General features: G+C 43.9%; 1 protein-coding gene and 1 long non-coding RNA gene across 18 annotated transcripts in view; one reads left to right on the forward strand and one right to left on the reverse strand.

Annotated features, from left to right (window-relative positions):
- LOC307199555 overlaps positions 1 to 18,936 on the forward strand; it is a 118,384-nt gene extending 99,448 nt beyond the window's left edge. For all 5 annotated transcript variants that reach the window (XR_013832050.1, XR_013832051.1, XR_013832052.1 and 2 more), the window contains exons 3-4: positions 16,225 to 16,268; positions 18,115 to 18,936. This is a non-coding gene — a long non-coding RNA (uncharacterized lncRNA). The remainder of the gene's footprint in view (positions 1 to 16,224; positions 16,269 to 18,114) is intronic.
- Positions 1 to 21,366, reverse strand: part of ZNF385D (zinc finger protein 385D) — a 421,068-nt gene that overhangs the window by 87,752 nt on the left and 311,950 nt on the right. The window lies entirely within an intron of this gene.

The raw sequence follows: 21,366 nt of genomic DNA on the forward strand, positions 1-21,366 counted from the left end.
CCCAGCTCTCGAGGAAAGTGCCAGGACTGGTGCAGAAGTTTGGGGGTGATCCCAGGAATTATCAAGCCTTCAGGACAGAGATGCAATATGCCCTCAATCTGCAGTTTGATGATTTTCCTGATGAGGATTCGAGGGTTGGTTTTGTGATTGGGCATCTCGAAGGCACAGCCCGGGATTGGGTGAGGCCACTAATGGCAGCCAATAATGAAGCCCTAAGGGACACAAGGAAGTTTTTTCGCGCCATGGATCTGATGTTTTCCAGCGAGATTGAGCAGGGAGTGGCGCGCAGGCAGTTAATGGCGTGTAAACAAGGGAACCGATCTGTCCGTGAGTACTGGACTGAGTTCACCATGTTGATCCATAAATTAGGATGGGATTTGTCAGCGGAACCGATACAAATGCTGTTCGAAGAAGGACTATCTTCGGCAGTGAAAGACGAACTTTCCCGGGGGCCCAGGGCGGAGTCTATGGACCTTCTGACTAAATCAGCGCTGGCCATAGGGTCACGCCAGGAGGCCAGAGCCTTGGAGAAGCGGGAAGGGAAAGGGGAGCGTTGGAGGGATTTCCGCATTCCAGAGATGCCAGAGCAGCCTTCTCTGCCAGCAGAGCCGATGGAAATCGGAACAGCGCGCGCGCGCGCAATTTCAAACCCCAGTGAAGGGCGGAAGAAGGAGGGGAAAGGCGCCAAGAAATGTTTTCTCTGCCAACAGCCAGGTCATTTTGCCAGAGTATGTCCGCAAAGAAAGGAATGGCAAGGAATGGCGGGAGCTGTTGGGGAGGAGGGAGAAGGAGCTAAGGAGCAAGTAAAAGCCAACGCCTGGCTGCCACCGACGGGGCACAGCAGCCAGGCCAAGGAACAGTAAATGTGCCCACGCCAGAACCCCCAAGACCAGCTCTTGTAATAGAGGTATTGCTGGAGCTGGCAAACGGACACCCACTAAAAGTGAAGGCGCTATTAGACTCAGGCAGCTCCTGCAACTTTATGAGTAAGGAGTTTGCAGCCGCCCATCAGATACAAACCATTCCTTTAAAAAATCCCCTGCAGGTGACCACGATTGATGGGAGGGCGCTGTTGGGGGGAGAAGTAGACCAGCAGACGGTCCCCATGACAATGAGGGTGGCAAGACACACGGAACGGATAGCGTTTAATATAGCCACGTTGGGAGGAGCGCCCATCATTTTGGGGATGAGCTGGCTAGCGCTGCATGATCCGCTTGTGGGATGGCATCAGAGAGTGGTTTCCTTTGGGTCAGCACATTGTATGGGACACTGCACAGAAAAAGGGGGCCAAGCAGGCACTCAGGCCACGTTAGCAAAGATAGAAGCAATGGAACAAGGTAGGGTACCACGACAATATGCAGATTTTGCCGACGTCTTCAGCGAAAGGGAAGCAGATAAACTACCCCCGCACAGAGCCTTTGACTGCCAAATCAACTTACTTCCAGGAGCGCAATTGCCAGTGGGCAAGGTGTATGCAATGTCTGACAGAGAGATGCAGGAGCTAAGGGAGTTTATTGACAAAAACCTCAAGCGTGGGTTCATCAGGGAGTCACGAGCGGTGGGGGGTAGCCCAGTGTTCTTTGTAGACAAAAAAAACTCGGACAAACCGAGATTAATTGTGGATTTCAGGGCCCTAAACGCAGTGTCCGAACCCGTGACCTTCCCTATGCCCAGAATCGATGACATTCTGACCCGGGTGAGAAAAGGGAAGATTTTTACCAAGCTGGACCTGAGGGGGGCGTATAACCTGATACGTATGAGAAAGGGAGATGAGTGGAAAACCACTATGTTCACCCCCTTGGGGGCATTTGAGTACTGCGTTATGCCTTTCGGCCTCCAGGCGGGTTCCGCAGTATTTCAATCATTTATTAATCACGTACTAGGACCATTGCTGTACAAGAACTGCGCTGCGTTCTTGGACGATGTGCTGGTGTACTCAGAGGATGAAGAGCAGCATGTGCGAGATGTAAGAGAAGTACTGAGCAAACTGCAAGAAAACCAGCTGTGGGTGAAACTGGAGAAGTGTCAGTTTCACGCCAGGGAGGTGGAATTCCTTGGGTACCGGTTGTCGGACAAGGGGCTGGCCATGGATCCTAGCAAGGTGCAAGCAGTGCTGGAATGGAGGTCACCGAAAACTAAGAAAGATGTGCAGAGGTTTTTGGGGTTCGGAAACTTCTATCGGAAGTTCATCAAGAACTTCGCCCATTTAACAGCCCCCATCACGGATTGTCTCAGCAGTAAGAAGAAATTTGTCTGGACGGAAGAAGCGCAGCGAGCTTTCGAAAGTTTAAAGAGGGCGTTTGCTTCGGAAGAACAACTTTTACACGTGGATCTGCAGCAGCCGATGAGGGTGGAAACCGACGCGTCTGACAGAGCGGTGGGGGCCGTGCTTCTGCAGCCAGGAGCGAATACGTCGGAATGGAAGCCGTGTGCCTTCTTCTCGAGGAAATTGAACAAGTCTGAGAGGAATTATACAGTGTACGACAGAGAACTACTCGCTGTCCACGAAGCGTTCAAGAGATGGAGACACCTGTTGATTGGAGCGCAACACAAGGTTCAAGTACGGACAGACCACAAAAATCTAGAATACTGGAGGACAGCCCGAGTGTTGAACCAGAGACAAGTAAGATGGGCGCAAGAGTTCTCCAAGTTCAATTTTGAGATTTGCTACGTGCCAGGGGCTGAGAATGTCAGGGCGGACGCTCTCTCCAGAAAACCTGAGTACTTGGAGGGGGAAGGAGGGGCGGAAGAAAGACATATCATCTCAGAGGACCACTGGGTTTGTGGGGCGGCATTGGTGGGGCAAAGAGAACTGGTAGAGGGTATTGAAAACGATGAATATGCCCAAGAGAAACTTAGGGAACTCAGGGAGACAGGTGAAAACGCAGGGGGGTTTGAGGAAAAGAACGGAAAACTATATTACAAAGGGGCGCTCTACATACCAGGTGGGGAACTAAGAGGGCGAGTGCTTAAGCAGTTGCATGACAGCCCCACGGCCGGGCACTTCGGGCAGCACAAAACCATGTGGTTGGTTACCAGGGAGTTTTGGTGGCCCAAGGTGCGGGAGGACGTGCGGGAGTATGTCAGGGGATGCGACAGGTGCCAAAGAGCAAAGGGAGAGAGGTTGGCGCCAGCGGGGTTATTGGAACCCTTACCCACCCCAGAAAGGCCATGGGAGATGGTTTCCATAGACTTCATGACCGATCTACCGAGATCCAAAGGGAAAACCGCGGTCCTGGTGGTGGTAGATCTACTAACTAAGATGTGCCACTTTATAGCTTGTTCTCATGCAGTGACAGCGGAAGAAACCGCAAGGTTGTTTGTGGAGCACATTTTTAGGTTGCATGGCGCCCCCTTGAGGGTTTTGAGCGACAGAGGAAAACAATTTACTTCTAGGTTCTGGAGGAAACTAATGAGCATGTTGCATGTGGAGGTAAGTTTTTCCACCGCCAGGCACCCAGAAACAAATGGGCAAGCAGAAAGGGCAAACGGGGTTTTGCAACAATATCTGAGATGTTATGTAAAGGACAGAGAAACTGATTGGGTGGACTGGTTACCTCTGGCAGAATTTGCCTACAACAACGCGGAGAACGCGTCCACAGGGGTGAGTCCCTTTCTAGCCAATTATGGGTGTCATCCTCGGGCGTTTCCAGGAGAGGGCGGGGGAAGGTGGAGTGTACCTGCAGCGGAAAATTTTGTTGAAGAGATGGAAGCGATCCACCGTCAGCTCCAACTCAACTTAGAGAAAGCCAAAGAAGAATATAAGAAGCAAGCTGACAGAAATAGGAGGGAAGGCGAAACCATAAGGGTGGGTAACCGGGTGTGGCTATCCACCCAAGGACTGCCGTTCAAGGGAGGGTGTAAGAAATTGAGACCCAAACGATTGGGACCCTTTGAGGTCATACAGCAGGTCAACCCAGTAGCATTCAAACTCCGATTGCCCAGTCACATGAAATTGCACCCAGTATTTCACAGGTCATTACTGTCGCCCTACAGAGAGGGGTGCGAGTGGGGGGAACGTGAGAGGGAGGTCACCCGGACACCCGTCATAGAAGAGAGAGAACGCAACATGGATGTGGCAGGGATCATTGATTCCAGGTGGAAGGGGAATCAGGTGGAATACTTGGTAGAATGGGAGGGGGAGGAAGAGTCAGAAAACGCATGGGTACCGGCAGAGGAAGTCAAGGACGAGATTTTAATAGAAACGTTTCATCGGCGTTTCCCAAGTAAACCACAACCAGTGGCAAGGTTTAGGAGGGAGCACTTCGGGACTACAGATGAGGAAGGGGAATTTGAAGGGTTCCCAGAGTCGGAAGTGGAGGTGGAAACAGATTCCGACGAAGGAGAGGAAGAGGGGGAAAGAGGCGGTAGGCCGTGGTTAGAAGTGTTTGAATCCTCGGAGGATGAGGGGAGTTCCTTCCAGGGATTTCCGTCCTCGCCGCCAGTAAGAGAAGAGGCGGGAGGGGGTGAAGGGGGCCCTGGGGGGGAGGTGGATGTCAGGGAACTGCCATCGGAAGGACAGGTGGTGAGAAGGCTTCAGCAGAATAGGAGAGCCTCCTCTTCAGGAGAAGAGGGAACCAGTAGGGGGAGTGCGGGAGCTCCAAAGGAAAGGGAGTCGGAGGGGAGGCTCTGGGATACTACCAGTGAGAACAGCGAGGAGGTATCAGAACAGCCCATAAGGACTCCCACCCCCCGCCGGAAGCTGTCACGCAGGGAATCCAGGAGGCGCATGTCTGTGAAACAGCTCTTATGTTGGAAACGTTTCCGCAAACGCCCACTGTCAGATTCTACCAGCGACTGAGGGAGCCATGCTCAAGGGCTCTTCTCAAGGCAGGGTTTCACTACACAGAGTGAGCTCTGAGGGATCCAGCTTTAACGCACAAGCTGCTCATTATCCCACCACAGTTGCCTATGCCTGATCTAATTGATGGTGTCCTCCCTACAGACCTTCTGAAATATTAAGATTGGCAGAGGGGGCCTCTTGGTAGTTTTGCCATACTAGGTAGCTTGGGGGGTGGTAGCCTGGGAGAGGACATTCTTTGTGACATTGTGGAAATCCCTTCCCACTTTCACTATGCAGGTTTTTTGTATGCCTAACTTATCGAATGTCTGCCTGTCAAAAAGCAAGAGCTTTGCTCCCCTCCAATGCCCACCTTGACCCATGTAAACAACCCAAGTTTAATGAGTTGTGAACTGGTTACATCACTGTAGGTCTTTGTTCAATTGCTCCTAGGCTAGCAATGCTACGTTCATTGCAAGATCAGGCATGCAGCTTCTGATTGAAGAGGTCAGGAGTCAAAAGAGAATTAAGATTTACAGCAACCAAGGTTCAGGTGAACATGCTTGGATAAATTCCAGATTAAACTGTTAAACAGCAAGAGGTGTTTTCTAAGAGTATGTGTTGTGATTATTTATTTATACCTCATAATAACTGCAGCAATACTCTCAGCAAAGGTCAAAATGCCACCCTTCTCTTTTGTTCTTTTTTCTATTTTTGAGTAAAACAGGCTTTGAAGCTTTGTCCTGGATACACCCATTTAAGAATTTAAACCGGCAACAACAGCCCATCCCCAAGGATTGGCCTATTTTTCTCTCAAGGGTGGGAAAGCATTTATTCACACACACACACACACACACACACACACACTCCATACATTACTGCTACTATCAACTTCCCCTTCCTACCCTGGCCACACATACACCGAATTTTCTTTATTAAATAAAAATAACCATCACACCAAGAGACTGGATTACCACAAGTGTACTTCAGGGTTGTTGTGCATTACTCCTCCCTCTCTCAGATCCCCCCCACCCCCAAATGTAGAATATCAACACTGGGTGAATTTGCAGAGCTGATGTAACTCATTATTCTCAAGTACAATACAGTGGTACCTCAGGTTAAGTACTTAATTCATTCCGGAGGTCCGTTCTTAACCTGAAACTGTTCTTAACCTGAAGCACCACTTTAGCTAATGGGGCCTCCTGCTGCCACCGTGTTGCCGAAGCACAATTTCTGTTCTCATCCTGAAGCAAAGTTCTCAACCCGAGGTACTATTTCTGGGTTAGCAGAATCTGCAACCTGAAGCGTATGTAACCCGAGGTACCACTGTACCCCCCTCTCAAAATATGGATAGTGATACACTCCAACATTCTGCACGAAAATAGGGATATTCTGTGGTTTAGAATGAAATGTCTCTATTTTCATGAGGAATGTTGGAGGGTGCTATGGAGGTATGAGTTTTATTTGTATTTTTGAAAAGGTAACGTGGGGGGGGGGTTAAATCAAATCTGAGTGGGGAAAACCATGAATTTCTACATTTGCTGCTCCCTTTTACTTTAGTCACAAAGCCATAGCTTTACTGAAATACACCCCAGATTTGTCAATTATTTCTCTGGCCAACAATCACTTCAGCACCAGGAAAGACAGGAGTGCTCGGGTGGGCAGCTTCAAAGTACCAGTAATTCTCCATTGTCTGAATCTAAAGAAAAATCTAGAGTGACCCACATACAAAGGAAGCTCATAGAATGAGTTCAAAACGACACACGCCCATTGTTTAGAGAAAGGAATCCTGGGTCATTTTGAAGCCGTTTGAGGGTTGTAAATTTCACTATAAGCATTCATTGGCTAAAAACACTAAAGGCAGGAGGAGAGCAGAATCTCATACTACATGAATATAATTTAAAAGTACATGGATATCCATGGATATAAAGGATTTCACCAGTACAAAATCGATACGGACAACCACCTCAGACCAAAAGCATGCCCATACCATATATCTCAATAAAGTATCTCCAGCATTATACCTACATCTATCAGATAATTTCTTGTCTTTAGTCTCTTCTTCAAGAAAAAACATAACTATGCAGCCCTGTTCATTAAATGTAACTAACTATAAAAGGTAAAGGATCCCTGACAGTTAAGTCCAGTCGCAAACAACTCTGGGGTTGTGGTGCTCATCTCGCTTTACTGGCTGAGGGAGCTGGCATTTGTCCGCAGACAGTTTTTCCAGGTCATGTGGCCAGCATGACTAAGTCGCTTCTGTTGAAACCAGAGCAGTGCACGGAAACACCGTTTACCTTCCTGCCGGAGCAGTACCTATTTATCTACTTGCACTTTGACATGCTTTCGAACTGCTAGGTTGGCAGGAGCTGGGACCGAGCAACAGGAGCTCACCCCGTCACGGGGATTCAAACCACCGACCTTCTGATCGGCAAGCCCAAGGCTCAGTGATTTAGACCACAGCGCCACCCGTGTCCCTGTAACAAACTATAGCTAAGATCATTTCCATTGGCCCTATATGTAGAATTTGGAAACATGATCTCCAGATTTTTACTGAGCATGCATGAGGCCAGTGGACCTAGCTCCATTTCTCCCCATCTGCATGTTCATATCAACAGATATGTCACATGAGCAGAGCTCACATAGCTGAATATTAACATTAAGATTTTAAAGCTATCAAACCACAGATATAGCTACAGAGCACGCTAAATAAAGTTTGCATTGCTAATGAGAGGGAGTGCCTACATTGTGTGCAGTCAGCAGATAACCTGGTCTTTTGATCCACATGGTCATGTTAATAATTACTTCTAATAACGCACATAATGTTACCCAGGACATCTCTATGCCTGTGAAACACAGCTGGTTTTCTCAGTACTCTATCTACCAGATCAATAATCAACACTGGGAATAAAGAAAGGAGCCAGCAGAGGGAACTTGCTTGTCAAAATACCTAATAATAGAAGAAAAAATAAATCCCTATAAACTCATTTTCAATACAGATGAGAACCAATGATGCAAAGCTCTTAAAAATGCATGTTCTAGATGTGCTGTCATGCATGACTCATCCCTTTATAGCTGATTTATTCAGTGTTGCTTCAGTAATTATGATAAATAATTAGGCAGTGATTTGAAATTCTACATAATAAGTTATAGCATTTTTACATATTTTTTTGTGAATCGCTGCTTCTGGTCTTATCAATGAAAAGTTTAACACTATGATAAACTGCTTCTCACACATTTGAGATAGAAATATGTATCTGTTTGAAGCCATCAAATTCAGCCAGGAAAAAAAATCTGTCATCTATAGATAAAGCAACATAATGAGCAGCTGGTGTCTTAAATGTTCCTCTTTTTGTGAAGGCAGTCAATCTCCCCACCCCTTCCGTACCTACGAAGCCACCTCAAACGCTGTAGTGTTCAACTTTTTCATATTAAAGCTCTTAGTATCTGAAGCCTTGTGATAAACCAAGCAGATGCCCTTCATGAAAATGGCGTTTTAGAGGTACTTAAATTATCATATCACTACATCATCAAAAATTCTTTCCTAATTTTCACAACCACTTTCTTGTATGCTTTTAAATTATTACATTAAATGTTAACATTTTGTACTTTGGGTAACACACCTATTAATTCCCATGCTCACAACCACACCATCAACTAAATCCCAGTGTGAACACATGGAAACAGGAGGGGGGGGCATAAATTTGTGAAGCAGAAGCGTGCTTCTTGTGTTCAGCAAAATGAGGGGAAAGAATGCTGGTTCTACCACTTCAAGCTGAAGTTTGTGGGGGGGGGTAGCTATTTTTGAATACAGTGGTGCCCCGCAAGACGAATGCCTCGCAAGATGAAAAACTCGCTAGACGAAAGAGTTTTCTGTCTTTTGAGGTGTTTCGCAAGACGAATTTCCCTATGGGCTTCCTTCGCTAGACGAAACGTCTTGCGAGTTCTTGTGAGTTTTTTCCCTTCCCCCCCTTTTTCTAAGCCACTAAGCCGCTAAACCGCTAATAGCCGCTAAACCGCTAATAGCGCTAATCCGCTAATAGCCGTGCTTTGCAAGACGAAAAAACCGCAAGACGAAGAGACTCGCGGAACGGATTAATTTCGTCTTGCGAGGCACCACTGTATCTCCTTCCATCAGAGTTACTCCCTGTAACACCAGTGCAGCAGACAAGGGGATGAACTTGAACATTTCTCCATGATGTGCTAATACTTCAACTGCAGGGAGTTGCTGTTTTTTTATTTTTATTTATTTTTTTTATTTATTTTTTTAAAAAAACAATTGCATAAGCATTCAAATTAAGGTGACTAAGGGTCCTGCTTTACAGTGTCCTCTGTTTGAAGTGCTGTCAGAAGACAACCCTCTGTTTGAAGAAGTTCCCTGCACTGTGCAAATCCATGTTCTCCTCGGTACTCTTTTCTTGCAATTACTCTTTTTGGCCATGTGCCAGTGGCCACACTAATTCAGGCATCCCTCTACCTGTAGTGACACAGTAATAGCACTAGTCAAAGGTAAACGTCAACCAGTGTGGGTGCAGTCATGATCACATACATTTACTCTCCAACACTTAATTATCTTGTGCATGCCTATGCTATTTGGCTGCTTACTTCAAAGGGTTACTTACTGTAGATGCCAATTAAACAGTACGATGGGGCATATTCTGTTACACACACATGCAACAAAACATCAAAGGTATGACGATTGGATTTCGTCCAACACATCAGAATTCCCCAGAAACTGGCTCCCAAACAAGCAAATTCTATGCTTACTTGGACGGGCAAAAAAATAAGAGATTGAAATAACAATTAATGTGTCATGAATGTTTTCAAGTTTATTGTGAATTTCGGAACAAAAAGCTGCGAAGGGTAATGATCATTACATAACAGTTCCCAGTAGGATGCTTTACATGTGAAAGATCTTCCTAGAGCTAGACCAAATGCAGTAATTGGCTTTTAATGACAGCACTGCCTTTAATCATTCATGGCAAACTAATACAGTATCTTTGCCAGACATAGAACTTGCTGTATGGACTTTATTAATTTCTGTGCAACTGGGCCCTACAGGGAATATTCCTGTGAATGACTAAAGGTCCTCAGGGACCATTTACTATGTACACAGCTACTTCAGAACTGTGATTATCTAAATAGAAATATTGCTACAAACTATTTTTTTTTGGGGGGGGGTAGGTCCTACTAGCACCTATGCCTATCATGATTCATACAAGGCTAATAAAATACTGTGCCGTTATTGCGATGGAAATGTAAAATACAGCCAGCGCTGAGTATTTAAACAATGATGCCTATCAATAGGCCAGATGGGATTAGTCTTCAGGGGTTTTTTTTGCTTAAAGGTTTTCTAGGCAACCTTTTAGGGTCATGTCTCCACAAGACAGCTTCCAGTAAATAAAACACAATACATAATTAAAGTAAAAAACACCACACCACCAAAATAACACAAAACACCATAAAACAATAGTAGCACCTGACAATCATTAAAAGACCTTGTCTGATTATTTCCCAACATATTATGGGGAGGAGGAAGAAGTGTATACCACCATACCATACCATACCATATTTATTTATAGCATCATAGACTTACTGCAAAATACAACTGAAGTAACACCCAAAATACACTTTACCATCTCCCCCAAATACACATTAACCTCTGGGAAACTGACCACATGATATTAACCTATGCATGTTGGACTGTTCACAAGTACAGTGGTGCCCCGCAAGACGAATGCCTCGCAAGATGAAAAACCCGCTAGACGAAAGGGTTTTCCGTTTTTCGAGGTGCTTCGCAAGACGAATTTCCCTATGGGCTTGCTTCGCAAGACGAAAACGTCTTGCGAGTTTTTTGCCTTTCCCCCCCTTTTTCTAAGCCGCTAAGCCGCTTAGCCGCTAAGCTGCTAATAGCGCTAATCCGCTAAGCCGCTAATAGGGATGCTTCGCAAGACGAAAAAACCGCTAGGCGAAGAGCCTCGCGGAACGGATTATTTTCGTCTTGTGAGGCACCACTGTAAATCAGTCCCAATATTACACCCCATGTGAACAGCCTGTGGTGTCAGAAGTGAGACAGGCATTAGGTGGAGGCAAGGTGTGTTAGTTTCTGTTATCACTGTGCAGCTGCGTGGAGTCACAGGACTCTGTTTACATTCTAGCGACCTTGCAGTCTCATGGGATAGGAGACGGGATGTGACGTTAGTGGTTTCCTGTTTCCTTTGTTCCTTTGTTCGGTTGCTCTCTGCTTTCATAGAGAGAGGATGTCTTTTCTGTTCTGCGTAGCTAGAAAATAAAACTCTTTACAATGTAGCTCATACTGTCTCATCCTTCCCTGTGCTGGGAACTCTGCTGATTGAAGAATGTGCCTTGAAGCTCTTGCTTCTCCATCACACCATTAGAGGAACAGCGAGACAAAATATTGTCTGTGACTGCAAGATCCTGGCTCTTTTCAGTGTCACTGCCATCTAATTCAGGTAGCATGAACAGAAGTGTTCGGTGACTTTGCTTTCAGCCTAGATTATGAGGTGATTGGGGGTGATTCAGGTGAGGTTTCTACAGTCCCAGGTTGGATTGCGTGGTTCACAAGGCATCACAAGGTGGATCAAAGACCACCTAATTTCCTGAAGCACACTATGAACTTGGGCAGGCATAGGCAAACTCAGCTCTCCAGATGTTTTGAGACTACGATTCCCATCATTCCTGACCACTGGTCCTGTTAGCTAGGGATAATGGGAGTTGTAGTCCCAAAACATCTGGAGGGCCGAGTTTGCCTTTGCCTGGACTTGGGTGTCCAAAAGAACACAGCAACTTGCCATTTAAAATAGAGTGAACAATGCATCTTGTTTTATTAAAACACACACACACATACACCAAAAAACAAAACAAAAAACAAACTAACCAACCTAGCTGACTAGGAAAAGGTACTAAGCTCTAGTGGAGAGGAGGTGGAGTGGAGAGAAGTAGAGGGATATTTCATTTTGATGGACAGGTCTGTGTTTTAATCACAGTGAATGATATTCCCAGGGCACTGCAATCACAGTGATTTGTAGGAGGGATGTTTGCAAAATTTAAGAGAGTAGAGACATTCTGCCTTTTCTCCCCCTATGTTCAGCTGTGCAGCTTCTTGTGATTTATTTGCTCCGTTTCATACTAAGCCCTTTCTGTTTTTCAACAAACATCTGCTTTAATTGTTACTTTTTATTCCATTTGTTTTAAACTTCTTAGATTTTCCATACCTCTTTTGCTGCATGCATTTAGTTCACTTTAACTGACATTCTGAAAGGCAGCAAGCTTCATCCCCTCAGAATTGGCAACCATGCTTACAACTGCATCAAATTCTGGCAGAAACCTTACATTTACACACACACACACACACACACACACACACACAAATCATGGCTGAATCTTAATGGAATTTGGCAGACTTAATCCACTCTGGAGGAGCTGCAAATTTGCCTGCAAATTTCATCCACTTATGTGAAGAAGCTACAGTCAGTTTTAGGTTCCCCATTATAGTAAATGTGGGAAGGACAGGGTTTTGGCTTTAACAGAAGTTCTTCAGATCCAAATAACTAATCAAACTGAAAAATCAGAGCAATTCCAAATTCATTGTTTTATTTATTTACCAAGTATTAGTAAGACAAAGGAGATGGCGTTGGACTTCCAGAGGAAGAGAGGGGAACCTGCCCTGTTGTATATTGGGGGGGGGGGCTGTGTGGAGAGAGTCTCCTCCTTTAAATTCCTGGGAGTTTACCTTAGTGAGGATCTCACTTGGAAAATCAACATAACACAGGTGGTCAGAGAGGCCCAACAAAGACTCAATTTCCTCAGAGTCTTGCGAAAGAATAATGTTAAGCAACAACTGATGAACTCCTTTTACCACAATAGAAAGTCTCCTTTCATACTGTATCACAGTGTGGTATGCTGGCCTGACATGCACAGATAGAAAGTCTCTACAAAGGGTTGTGAATACAGCACGAGATCATGGGCTGTCCCTTGAGTCCGCTAGATAACATCGCAAGGGATCGTTGCCTTAGGAGAGCGAGAAAAATTCTCAGAGATGACTCACACCCTGGCCATCACCTCTTTAATCTTCTACCCTCGGGCAGGAGATATAGAAGTATATTCAGCCATACCAACAGGCTAAAAAATAGCTTCTATCCGTGGGCTGTTGAATGGAAAATAACACAGCAAAATTGACTTGCAAGGTAGTGTGTTGTTTGATAAGAGACTGAGTGTTTGGGCGGGGAGGGAGGCTCATTTAATTTCATTGTACACAGGTTGTACAATGACAATAAAGGTATTGTTGGTTATTTATTTATTTTCATTAATATACTGCCTTTCATCACAAGATCAGCATCACTATTGATGCCAATATAAGGTGAATCTTGTGGCTGTTGCACATTCCTTGTATTTATACAATTTTTGTATACATATATATTTTAAAGAGAGAGAGTGTGTGTGTGTGTGTCCAGTACCTGATACTGTGTGAACAGTATACACCTTTGAAGAAGGTGATGTTGAGTGATGTCTCCTGAAATCCTACATAACAACTTGTTTCCAAAAATATGCTCTAAAAACTATGTTAGCTGCCCTTTAAATGCCAAAAACCATCAGGGAGACAAATGAAATCAGGCAATATGTGGTTTCTATAAGAAGCAGAATTGGACCCAATGCTTCTTCTAAAGTCCTATACATTCAGTTTCTTTCTATATATCTCTGAACTGACATTTAAAGAAAGAAGATACTATCTCTCTTCTTAGCAAAAGAAAAAAACACAAAACGAGATGGTTAGCAAGGGTGAATAATGAAAAGATAGCATAAGGCTTTGTTTCTGTGGTTGTATCCAAGATCTGTTCAGTCACAAACTCCTAATCCATTTCAAACTCAACAAAAGTTCTCCTTCAATTAAAAACCTATTGATAACCTATTTATCTAGCAGAACCATGCTGCTTCTGTTGCAACATGTTTGCCACTCTTCAGTCTCCTTGCAATTAATAAGGTTCAATATGGTAAGGGGCTTAAATAGCATCCTTCCATTCTCTTTGCCCACTATGAAGTGGAAGCCACACAGCACCTATAACAGTTCAATCAGTCGTAAGAACATTCAGCCAAAAGGCCTAAATGGTGCCTTAAAGACTGGACACATCTGTGAGCCGTTGGGCAAGAGAGGCAAGAATGGGAAAATCCTTGGCTCTGATTGGTTCATTCTGAAGGTGATCTGAAAAGGCGGGCAGGGCTTGATCCCTATTTAAGGCAGTCTCTCCGTTTGCAGCATCATCTGACCTTCCTCCCTGTCTCCCAGTGCGCTTCAGGATCACAACTAGGGAGCAATGTAGGAATTTTTCTGAAGAAATTGCTTCATTTTGTCTGTCCTGAATCCACAGATGCCCTGGTTATTTCATTGGATGACCCAGGTTTCAGAATTCTGAGTGATGAATAAACATTTCTACCTGCTTTTCCAACACCATGAATCAAAGGTTGAAAAAAATGCATGGCACAAAGTCTCAAAGGTTTTGGTATAACTCTGTAAGTACTCTATGTGGTGCACATGAATGGCACCACAGGGGAAATGTTGGGACGCAGAATGGATTGTATGTCCCTCACATAAAACATAGGTTTGTATTTCATATCATGGAAGCATTTCCTTCAATATTCCATTCTGAACAAGTTTCACTACTGACAATGCACTCTATTGCTCTTCCTCCTCCTCCTCTGCTCTTCCCCAAAGCATCCTTCAAATATAGTGTATTAGATCATTTTATCATGTTTTTCAATCAGCTAGAGAAGAAATCTGATTGTCCGTGCCTTGGAATTCTATGTAGCTTATGACTGAAGGTGAATTGTACTTTGGTTGCCTGCACGCGAAGCCAAAGACCAGCAACAATGCAAACAAGCAAAATTTATTGTGAAACCCCAGGGATCAGTTTGCAGCATTTCTAATGCTGTTAAGAGCATACAGTTTCCTGGAGAGACAAACTCATCTGAACTGCAAAGGAGGTTCAGTATAGCAATAAAACCATCAAGGATTTATTCAACACAAAAAATTGGACTGAACCAGCCCCCCCCCATGACCTTTTCATAATCAAACCGCAATAATAATGTAAACAGGGCTGGGGGAGCTCTGGCAAAATAAACATGTTTCTGTTTTTCTGTTTCAACATAAAACATTAGAACTGAAGATTCCTAACATGTCATGCAGGCTCTGTTTGTGTAGTCTACTCTATGGTGTCAGCCTGCACTTTCCATAATTATTACTGTGTTTACAAATGCAAGAATGTGGGGTCAATCAGATCCCTTGTCTGCTACAACCAGTTAGCTAAGAATGGGTTTATAGCCTGTTGTGAAATATTTTAAAGTACAGTGGTACCTCGGGTTAAGTACTTAATTCGTTCCGGAGGTCCCTACTTAACCTGAAACTGTTCTTAACCTGAAGCACTACTTTAGCTAATGGGGCCTCCTGCTGCTGCCGTGCCGCCGTAGCATGATTTCTGTTCTTATCCTGAAGCAAAGTTCTTAACTTGAAGCACTGTAATCTGAAGCTTCTGTAACCCGAGGTAGCACTGTAGTAACATGTTAGGTTTCACTTTTGGAAAACAAAAACAAAACAGCTGCCCTCCACAGGGCAGTGTGGGAATTCAGTATATGTGCAACATATATAGGTTCTGCTTTTCAGTATAGAGAGATTTTGGAACTGGACAGGAAACTATGCTGCTCTGAGCATCCTATTATAATTCTGCAGAATGGCACTATCAGTGTCAGTCTCAGCACAGCACGCTGTCATTATATGGATCTTCCCATCCCATTCTCACCAGGCATATGCTGCTCACATATTCTCACAGGTTATCCCAAATAACGAATCCAGAATCTACTGAACTTTTACACAACCAAGAAACTTTTTTCAAAGTAGAGTTTTAGAAAAGTAATGCACAATGGCTATGGTGCCACAAGAACTGGTATAAGCTACTGTAATTTTACTAGAATTGTCACCCAAGTTTTCAATATCCATCATATAGCTCCACTTTACTACTTCTGTGATTAGTGAGAACAACCCATGGTCACACTATGGTTTCATATCATGCTGTGATATGATATGAATAGAGCAAGCTGAGATATCCCAAGGAGAACTGTGGCTAGTTTCAAATAGAGCCTTGCAGGAAGAAGAGAGGAAGGAAGGGGAAGTGTGTGAGCTCTAGGCTTGACACAGCTCATGCCTATATTGAAGGGATGATTGCTTACCTGTGGCCCTCAACATGCTGCTGGACTATAACTCCCATCAGCCCTAGCCATCATGGCCAATGGTCAGAGACGCTGGGATTTGTAGTCTAGCAACATCTTGGAAAACCATGGTTTCCTATTATGCCTGAATGTAACCATGATTTCAAGTACCCCATAACTTCAGGATCAGACTATGTTTTACCAGGGCTTTTTTTTATTATTATTAGGTGGGCGCCATTGCCATCATAAGAGAACAAGGGAAACATTCTTGGTGAGTTACGGTACCTCATTTTCTAGAAAAACAGCACTGTGTTTTACTAACATAGGTAGCTAAAAAAGTATTTTGGGGTTTTCTTTCTTTAAGTAAAGGTATGGGAGGGATCAGATTTGCAATGCAAGCAATTGGGGGGGGGGGTAATTCCTACTGGTGAAATAGGACCTTCCTCCCACCCTGACCAGGTCTCATTGTAGCAGTGGAAGAGCTTGGGGTCTCAAATGTCAACAACACGCTGGACAACACCAAAATTCACCCCCACCTCTCACACTCCATTCTAAATAATAGTTGTAGCGCCCCCAAGGTTCCACGGCAGTCACACTTTCCTAATTCTGCCACTGATTGCAGTGTGATGGAGGGGTATTTTTTGCAGGGAGATCAGCTTGAGAAAGATAGATTAAGCCTACCCTCCCCACATGCTGTGGCCTAGCAGTCTGAACAGGTCTTCAGATCATTCCAACTGGAGCATCTTAAATTATTGAGAAGGCACTAGCTCAGGGGTAGATCATAAACCAGAAGAGCCCAGATTGATTATCTCACATCCAACAACCAGAAAATTACAATTAGAGAACACGCGATGTACTAAGAAATGTACAACTTGCTGTTGCATTAATGCTCCTTGAACAGCATGAACATATTGCTAATGGTGGTCAATTACTATACAAATACCCTGTAATTGCACTTGTTAAAAGCTGGACATGGTATGCTGCCATGGAGGGAGGGGCACAAAAATGAGAAATGACTGGTACACGATGCAGGTTAATTGTTAAGAAAGAAAGAGTATCTGGCTTCTCTTCTCATCGACAGCACTTACATTGATGCAAACAAGGGGAAAACCCAGATCTTCAAACCAGCATGCTGAAAGTCTCGTATTTCTATAATTATGCTTTTGCTGTCTAAGATTAATCAGGCAAGTTAATGATGCAAAAAATTACATTTATAATCCAGTCTGAATACAGCTGTACAGCAAGCTAAGATCTAAGTGCTATTAAGGTAAATGGAATTAATGGGCTGTCCCTGGCAATCTTTCTATCTATCACTTACTAATTAACATTATTCTGTAAAGAATAATTTGTGGTGAGAAAAATATACAACCCAACTAGGCCAAATTTGCAATGGACAGTGTTGTTAATGGATTGTCCTACAGGTTGGTACCAGATGGTACACTGGGTTTAGTTTGTCAGTTTACAAGAAACTGTCATCTGGGACTGAAATTGGAGAAAACCCTTTATTATGGAGGCAAGTTATCTCCACCACGGATGAACTTGGAGATAACATCCACTTCAGCTAATAACCAAAGTGTCAAGTAGGAGATGGTGGAAAAAGTAATCTTAGATGTATGCTTGCTATAGTTGGGATCTTATCTTGTTCTCCATCACAATATTCAAGGGGAGCCTCGGGTTGTGTTGGCTTGTTCAATTTCTCCACTTTTTTGATCTCATCACTGTGGGGAGATATCAACATTTGAATCAGGATGTCCCAATTCAGTAGGTTTTAAAAGCTGACTTAATGCAGGTATTTTTCAGGCCCAAGAGCTGGTCTGGATTTTTCATAAAAGTGTTATGGGCAGCACAAAATATCAGTTTCACAGAAGAAAAACTGGTGGTGCTCAGAACACCCCCCCCTTCCCTCAAAGAACAGGCAAAACACAACCCACAACTAAAACAGACACACACATCCCTCAAAAAAAAACAAAAACCCAGATACCCAAGTAAAAAAGTCACTAGTTTATGAAACACTGGTTTTTCTTCAGAACAGAATCCAAGATTACTGAGATGCAAACAATCCTAATAATACACAAGATACAAATCCCTCTTTAGATCAATCCTCTGTTCTTCTGCAGGCCTGGAAGATATCTCCATTCAGACATTTATGATTATCTGCATTAAGAGGAGTACAAGTGCAGAGAAGGAATTCCAAAACCAATGTCCCACGAGCTCCCCACTGCTTTGGTACACAGTGTTGTGTAAGCACATTGTTTTGCACAGGGGAGGGACTGTATTGCAGCCAAGGTTATTTTCATTAGACATATTTCTTCTTTTCTTCATGCATGGGAAATGGTAGCGTAGAGAATAGAAACATTCCAGAGTAATTAAAATCTGAAATGAATTATTCAATTCGATTAAAAATGAAAGGAATTATTTAAATGGTTAGGCGCATTGTCTTATATTTTAGCGACACTGACTTTGCATTTAAATTTCAAATATTCGTTGAGTAGAGGCACTGTTGCAAGTTTATAAATTAAAATTCTATTTTTAAAAAATATTAATGTACTTTTCTAACTTTATCCTTAAGTCGCCTTTGGGTAAATAAATGAGTAAAGAATCTATGATACTGCCAAAAGAGTCAAGCAAAGAAAAAAGAATTACATTGGCTTGGATTGCACGCCGTGCTAAGCAACAACATGAAAGTATTGCGCTCTTGGAAAGGAGATCAGTGTTTTACTCCTCCACTGTCATAGTGTTCCTTTGTTGTGCTGTTCTAAGATGAACCGTGCTTTGGCTTATTGGTTAGCCTGCAGAAAGCTGGAGTGTGAGTTTGGATTTGGATAACACACACAGCCAAACTATGGCTGAGCTCATTATAGCACAACAGCAAAATGGCAGAGGAGGAGCAAAACAGCTGTGATCTCTCCTGGAGCTCGTATGGTCCCATTCACATAATAAGCCATGGTTTGGCTGCCCGTTGACACAATATAAAAGGTAAAGAGACCCCTGACCGTTAGGTCCAGTCGTGGCCAACTCTGGGGTTGCAGCGCTCATCTCGCTTTATTGGCCGAGGGAGCCGGCGTACAGCTTCCGGGTCATGTGGCCAGCATGACTAAGCCGCTTCTGGTGAACCAGAGCAGCACACGGAAACGCCGTTTACCTTCCCGCTGGAGCGGTACCTATTTATCTACTTGCACTTGACATGTTTTCGAACTGCTAGGTTGGCAGGAGCAGGGACCGAGCAACGGGAGCTCACCCCGTTGCAGGGATTCGAACCGCCGACCTTCTGATCGGCAAGTCCTAGGCTCTGTGGTTTAACCCACAGCGCCACCCACATCACAATATAGAGCAGTTCTTATAGCTCTGCGTAGCTTACATGTTCTTATAGCTCTGCGTAGCTTACATGACAAATAAGGGAACACCCCCCCCCCCCCCGCTCAATTATTGGCACATCATTTAATTTTGAAGAAAAAAAAAAGTACGGATTCATTTATTTGGGACCTTTTTTTCTTCGTACTTTATGTGCATCTTTTAAATGAGGCATTCTGTTTATCAGCTGAATTGCCTGATTACTTTCATGCTTATTAGAAGATATTCAAGGGCAAGTGCCACAGTTTATGGATTCAGAAGGTTCTGCATGCTATGTTCATTGCCTCCAGTTAGATGGACCTGTGCAGATAAGGGAACAGCTGGTCGGAGTACACAATACAGGGCGAGACGAACCAATAGGGATGAAGCTTCATTGAGAGGAGAAAAGAAGGCCTGGCCCTGGCTTCAATTGTCAGGAATGATGAGAATTGTAGTCCAAAGCATGTGGAAAGCACCAGGTTGGGGAAAAGGCAGCCCTGTTCCACCCTGTGGAACTAGAGCAACTACAGCTCTAGTCATTAGTTTTCAGCACTTTATTTCCCTATACTAGAAATATCAAGGAAATTCTAATTGGATCAATTTTACCCAACCTTCATTAAATCATAGAAACATTTCTCCAAAAGGTATGCGACCTACATAATTTTAGATTGGTTGCCTCCCTGTCTTCTTTCAGAAATAGCAGTGGATGTTCTCAACTCTGCACAGTGACATCACTTGGTGGTAATCCTGACCACCTCCTTCTGTGTAAACTTTCCCTCCCCAAAAACTGGGCTTTTGCCTATTTAATTGAAGCACGCAACAAGCATATGTTCTGCTCAAGTAACTGTGCGAAATTCAAAGTATCATATCTAAACAGTCTGCAGTCTCTCAATGCCTTCAAGGCACCACACTCCTGGAAATGACTCTTTAATTTGAAGCCGACATAAAACTTTAATTTATTGAAAAGTGCTGCTGCTTTTTGATGGGGAGGCAATTTCTGTGTACCCAGTAGAGAATGATGTCAAGACTTAATTAAAAGCAGCAATTCACATATGAACACCGTCCCTGCTTAAATTTGTCCCGTGTTCTAGCTGCAGGAAGAAGAAAGGATGAAACACCAGTTATTGCATGCAGCACTTACACCAGGTATGGGCAAACTCCGGCCCTCCAGATGTTTGGGACTACAATTCCCATCATCCCTAGCTAACAGGACCAGTGTTAAGGGATGATGGGAATTGTAGTCCCAAACATCTGGAGGGCTGGAGTTTGCCTAGGCCTGACTTACACCATGATCAAATCCTACGGTACAGGTATTTATACAGAACAAAAAGTGTCTTTTAGGTGTGAGACTTGTTCCATACCAATACTGCAGCACAGCTAGACAACTGTTTTGCATCCATCTTCTCCTCTCCAGCATTTTTACAGGCCTGGGCAAGTAATCTAATTAGAACTAAGTTGCATAGAAATGTCCCAGAATGCTTTTTCCCCCCAGGGAAAGGAGAGAATCTATATTTTTTTTCTTTTTGTCCCCTCTCAAGATAAAAAAAGTAAGTTTGCATAAGTAAGTTCTCCATCCTCTTTTGTGTTCGATGTCACCCCCCACAGACCCCTGGTACCTTTGCACCAGGGCATCATGGAGAATCCAAAAATCATGGCCAGCCTCCCAATGCAGTTGCTGCTGTTACCACTTGGAGCAGCAGCAATTTTAAAAACACAAAACAAAACCTTTTTAAAAAAACGTTTAATTTTATACCTTATGCATTTAAATTTAGATGCAAGGTCCCTGCTCCTGCCAACCTAGCAGTTCGAAAGCATGTCAAAGTGCAAGTAGATAAATAGGTACCGCTCTGGCAGGAAGGTAAACGGCGTTTCCGTGCACTGCTCTGGTTCGCCAGAAGCGGCTTAGTCATGCTGGTCACATGACCCGGAAGCTGTCTGGAGCCAAACACCGGCTCCCTCAGCCAGTAAAGTGTACAGGAACAAATGCTGGAGAAGGATTGCCTACTATGGGAATAAGCCAAAATCTTCATCAAATATGT

Source organism: Podarcis cretensis (genome assembly GCF_951804945.1).
Source record: "Podarcis cretensis genome assembly, chromosome: 12".
NCBI lineage: Eukaryota > Metazoa > Chordata > Lepidosauria > Squamata > Lacertidae > Podarcis > Podarcis cretensis.